Source organism: Apium graveolens, chromosome 8, assembly GCF_009905375.1.
Source record: "Apium graveolens cultivar Ventura chromosome 8, ASM990537v1, whole genome shotgun sequence".
In the NCBI taxonomy this organism is placed as follows: Eukaryota; Viridiplantae; Streptophyta; class Magnoliopsida; order Apiales; family Apiaceae; genus Apium; species Apium graveolens.
Window position 1 is genome coordinate 250891193 of NC_133654.1, and position 6491 is coordinate 250897683.

Sequence of the window (6491 nt, forward strand, 5' to 3'; positions counted from 1 at the left end):
AATTAATTTATAATCAATTAAATCTCATTTAATCAATTATTAAATTTGCCAATTAATTATTTATTTCACAAATAAATAATTATTAGCCATTATTAATTAATTTTTCCACCATTAAATCATTCTCTTTTTATGGTGTGACCCTGTAGGTTCAATATTAAGCCGGTAGTAGAAATAAATAATAATAAAACTATTTTATCATTATTTATATAAATTCTCTAATTTATTAAATATGATTAATTAATTAATCACATTTATTCTACATCGTGAGTGATGCTTCTCAACATATCACGACTATCCGGATAATATGAATTCACTGCTTAGAATACCAAGAACCTGTCAGTGAATAGTTACCGTACAATAAACTCCTTCTACCCAACAATGTCCCGATTAAATACAAGGCATGGATCTCGTGTCAAGCCTATCTAATTCAATCACTTGCTTACCATTTACTATGCGTAGTTCTATACAAATTAGAAACTCCTTTCTAATTTCATTTACTCTGGCCAGAGATTCCTGAACTAGCATAAGTGGATCAGCCTTGAACATTCGCTTCTTTCACTGGAAGGGGTAGATCCTTTATTGATCATACACTATCTTCGTGTACAAATTCCTATACCCAGAAGAGCCCTAATAATTGTCCCTGGAGACTAAGAACTAAACCAAAGCATAGTTTAGTGTACACAAGATGACTATGATGACCTCAAGTCTAAGGATACTTGTACAACTATCACTAAGCGAACAACTGCTGACACGTGAGTGAACTCCATCAGTTGTTCAGCTGGGCGAGTCATGTTCAGTGAACTTATTCTATAATAAGCACCTACATACTAGCTATAGTGTCACCACACAAATGTCTATGAGAACAGACATCCTTCATAATGAAGCAAGCATAGTATGTACCGATCTTTGCAGATTATTAATTTCCAGTTAGTAATCCTACGACCAGGAACTATTTAAGTTTAGATTTATTATCTTTTTAGGTCTCACTATTATGATCTCATCATAATCTATAAAAAGCTTTACTCTAAACTATGGTATATCTTATTTAAACACTTAAATAGATAGAGCCCGTAATAAAAAACAAAACAAGTCTTTTATTAATATCAATAAAATCAAAACAGATTACATAAAGAGTTATTCCTAAATCCTAATACCTGATTGGACTTAGGACATATTCCTTTCAGGAATCACCCACAATCTACTGTGAAGTTGTGGAGGAGATGTGGACCACTGCTATGTATCAGGCTAATGATAAAACTATTACTCTCTCGATTAAAAGTAAGGAACATTGCATTAACAGTGATATTATCAAAGCATGCTTTAAATTTCCTGATAACACTACTACTAAACCACACACAAATGCTGATTTAGTTAACTTGCTTAATTCTATGGGCTATACACTTCCTACCACTAAGTTAAGTGAAGTTAGTAGGCTAGGTCTTAGGAAAGAGTGGAGCTATCTGTGTGATGTAGTTACCAAGGTGTTTTCTGGTAAAATTAGCAACTTTGATTCTATCAATACAACTATGCTTAACATGCTCTATATGCTGCTTACTGATAATTACTATAATTTTAGTGATGCCATAATGTTTGAGTTAGGATACAAGTTAGGGGAAATTAAAAAGAGATTTAGGCATGTCTATTATGCTAGATTCCTTATGATTATTGCTAACCATGTTTGTGAGGATCTTGTGATTGAGAACCCAACCAAGAAACTGGATTGTTGGGTTCAAGAAAGAAGAATAATTGTTGATTTAAATAGAGCTGATCACCACAAGGAGGTGCCCCTTGTTTATATTCCTATCATGGAGGGTCCTCAGGTAAGTGAGGTAAATGCATCTGTCCCCACTCCTTCTACCTCTCAAATTTCTTTGCCATTGACTATGGCTATGGCATCTGTGTCAATGACCCAACAGATGCCTACCCAAGCTACAAAATCCAAACCTTCAAAATCCAAGTCAAAGAAACCATACTCTGGTGTCTCTCAAAAGATGCCAGTTTCAAAATCTACCAAAAATAAAGAGGGGAGTGTGAAGGTGGGTAAGACTGGTGAGGGACAGGGTGAACATCAAAGAAGCCCTAAAAATAAGGTTGGAGAGGTGAGTGAATCCTAGCTTAGCCACACTGCAGTTTCCCAACAAACTGTAGTGATTAATAAAGACATTAGTTCATTACTAGTTGCATCCTCCCAAAAGGATGTAACTATTGAACAAAGCACTTAGCTAAGAGCATAGGCCAAAAGGGTAAGGGACACAAGCTCACCCCAAACCTATGCTAGAAAGAAGAAATCTAAATTACATTTGGGATACACAGGGTGCAGACACAGTGCCTACTGTAGTCAAAGACTCAGTACCTGCACCTTCTCAAAGTCAGTTTGATGTGGCTCCTGTAAATTTGGAGTCACAGCCAAAATCTCTAACAATAAACACTTCATAGACACTAGACACACAAAACTCTCCCACAAATTCTCTAGATGTGGATATGATTCACACATCAACTCCTGATTCCCCTTCTTTAACTCTGTTGGGGAAGTCAAAATTCAGTGCAAGTGAGCATCATCTTCTAGATGATTTGTTGGCTCACTTGCCAATTCTTTCAGGAACTATTAAGACTTATGTGCCTAAATTATCATCAATCTGCACAGAGTCCATAATAGTTTCTACCCCAAACTCTATCATTTCTTCTATTTCGATGGATATTGTTCATCCATCGGCTAGTGATTGTATCCCGACGGATGTGCCTAACAGCAGTCATCCGTAGGTTATCCTAACTACTACCCCGATGGATGTTCCTCATCCGTCGGTACTCATTACATAAGCTAAATTTTCAACAATTGTTACAAGTGTAGATGAGATAGTAGTTGTACAATCACTTCTAGGATTGAGGGAAGGGAGTGAACATAGTGAGAGGCTGAGTTGCTCTCAGGCAAAAGGAGAGAAAATGATAGAATCTATGCAGGCTATTTCTTCCAGCCTGGCAAAAGTGAGTGAGGGGAGTTCCACCTTAGTTGGTGAAGGTGAGGGTGTGAAGGTGGTGAGCCAAGGGGAGCCCTTGATGCAAAAAGAGAGAGAAAATGAGATAAAAGTAGGTACATAAGAATGGGAAGAGCCCATTAAAAGTGAGTTAATGGATGTCAATGAATCTGAAAAGAAACAACTAATTCAGCAAGAATATCAAGCTGACTTAGACTCTGTTTCTTATGAGGCTAAGGCATTTGCTCTCCCTGTTTCAGTATATCAAGTTCTAGCTGAATAAGACAATGTGGCTGTTGAAAGAATGCTTAATTTGGTGCATATGACTGCTTCTATGCAAAGGGCCAAGGATGCCATCACAGCCATGCCACCCAAAGCTGATGATGATGTTGATTATCCATCTGGTGGCTCTGAAGATATATATGGAGATGAAGATGATGATGAATAAGGGTTTATGGGTATAGGGGGAGAAGCAGGCCCTAACTCCAGTTCAAACACTCCATCTTGGGTGTTTTCCATGGAATGTGATGAGCAACACTTCAAGTCTACTCTCTTCCATATCATTCAACAAACTCAGACAGCTCTTCAAGCCACAACCAATGCCAACACCAAGAAGCTTTTTCAAGCACATCTTAACTCTCTTCAACTACACAAATTCAATCTCTTCAACACAATCAGGATGTCACTGCAATCAAAACTGAAATACATTAAGTCAAGCATGATGTTTCTGAGAGACTAGATGCTAAGTTTCCCAACACAACCATGCTTGACATCAACAAACAACTGAGGAAAAATACTGATCTAGCCATCAAAGTAGACTCCCTGGATACAAGACTAAAGACACTAAAAGCATCCATAACTGTAATCCATCTACATCAGGCTCAACAGACTCAACTTCTTCAAAAACTGGTGGCTGCACAAACTCCTTCCTCTACTCAACTTGATTCTAACAAAAAGGGGGAGAAAGAAGATTCAAATGTTCCAGTTAGCCAAGGAGAGTCTACTAGTGAGGGGGAGCAAATGCTTAGTATTCAAGTTAGCAAAGCAATTGTGCCAGCAATTGCTTTCACAAAGCCACCAGCCTTGGACAGCATTGATCTAATCCAGTTAGCAGCTGCCAAGTTGAAGTCAAATGAACATCTCAAACAAATTGATGTAGCATCTGTTGAACAAGCACTAGATGCACAGTGGCAGAAGCTTGGTGAAAACATCAAGAAAAAGTTTGGACAAATAGAGAAACCAGACAAGATCTTTCATCACTCATCTCAAGTCAAGCAAATTTCAGTGAATGAAATGAGTCTGGATAATATGGAAAATGGCCAACCTTCATGCATAAAGTCTCCAAAATCCAACTTGGTTTTGAAGCCCAAAAGAAACTATCCAAAGTCATCTAATAAAACCCCCTTGGATCTTATGTTTGAGATTCCAAGTTCAGATGAAAAGAAGCTGTTGGAAAGGTCCATTGCATTCTTCAAAGATCCAACTGACTTTGTTCTAAGAGAAGAATTACTATGATCTACAGGAATGGGAAAAAAATTTGTGTGGTGGCTGGACACCCTCAGTTTGCAGAAGCCAAGAAGGAAGAAATGAGAGAATTAAACAAGAAAAGAAGCAAGCTGCTTTAGATGCTAAAAAGCTCAAACAAAAGAAAAAGCAAGCTGCTATAATATCCAAACTCCAAGCTTTGAAAACTGCAACTAAGATTTCTGAAAAGCAACCTGTGATATCTGAAGTCAAGCATCAGAAAATGCTCAAGGAACCTCAACAGACAAAGAAGCCAAGATACAAACAAAGAATCAAAAGAAAATTGGACTTCCGTGATGATGAAATGGAAGAGTACATTCCCAACCAGTCTACATCTACCACTCAAACATCTAAGCCCTCTTTGGTGCACAAGGAATTTGAGGTGGATCCAACAAAAAATTTTCATGGTGAGCCAATAGTTCCAAAAGATAAACCAGTAGACTGGGATCGTTTACCTCTTCCTGAGCTAAATTTACCAATCTTCAACAAGTTAAAGAAGACAAAGACAAGAGCAATCAAGAAGGTCAAACCTGTGAAACTCAAAACCAAAACCTTAACCAAAACTCAACCAACTATCAACAAGGGAGATCTTCTATACATCAGTGACATCAAGGAATTTTCAGATATAAATCTCTACATTGATGAACTAGAAGAGGTAAGAGCAATTGATGCTCACAGAAATCTCCCTGAAAGACTGGTGTTCAGATACAAAGGTGGGAGATAGTTCACTTGGCCCCTTCACAAGATTCTCCAAGAAAGCTGTTCTATTCTGATAAAAATCTTCTCATCTTACAAGAAAATTTTAGGATTTAATATGATTTCCAAGAGAATGATTCTAAAGAAGATAGAAGAATTAAGGAGCAGAAAAGCCTCAGATGTACTCCCAAGGACTCTAACAATTCCCTTCACAGGAAACAGAGTGCACTTTCGGCCTTACTAGCTGATGGAATTCAAGGATGAAAAAGGTGTAAGGAGATTCTTCATATTGGAGGACCAATTGAGCATCTCAAGTAATGAGACTCTATTGGAAATGCAAGAAAAGCTGGATCTATCAATTCTGAACAACTTGAATTTTCCAGACAACTCCAAAATCTAATAGAAGAAAATAACAGGATGTTTGGGAAGAAATTAAGACAATCAAGGAGATAGATCACATCTGCTCAGACTAGAGGAGCACCTTGAAAATTGTAACGTCTGAGAAATATTATGTAATTATTTTTATCAATAAATAATTATTATGTGATTTTATGTGAATTTTTGTGAATTATTTGATAATTGATATTAATATTTGGATGTTTGTTTCTGATAAAAATTTAGATATTTTAATCTTTAATTATCCAGAATAAAATATAGAGTGTTTTGGTATTTTTCTGGTAATTTTTGGATTATCATATGATTTTATAAGGATTTATTCAATTAATAATGATTATTTCACGTAATTGTAAAATTACTTTTAGAACAAGATATCATCCCACTTCAACCGATTTTGCGTTTTAATAACCCGAAACTCTTCCGAAAACTCCTTTCTAACCTAATCTGATAATTCTGAACACTTTTCGTGTTTTGACTTTCACGATCCGGGGTACGGTTTGATCCGTACGAGTCCCGACGTGAAATTTTCGATATGCAAATCATTTTATAGATCGATAAACTCCATATTTTCAAAAGGCGAGATATTATCACTATATTTTCGAATAAAGTGTTTTATAGGAAGCTCTGTTTTGATAATTATCCAATTCTGATATTAAAATCATATCATCTTTTTAGTTACTTAGCGGCTAAGAAACCTATTTTCGGATCCGATATGTAAATGTAATTATTGAATTATTCAATAAATAAAATATGTGATGGGTCTGTCGGCTATGTGTTGCTGTATCATAAATTGTTTGTGATTTGTTGGACGTGAAGATTAATTTTATAATTAATTACCGAGCTGTACGAATTTAATTCATTTTAAAGTGATTTTATTGAATATTTATTCTCATAAATGCTAAA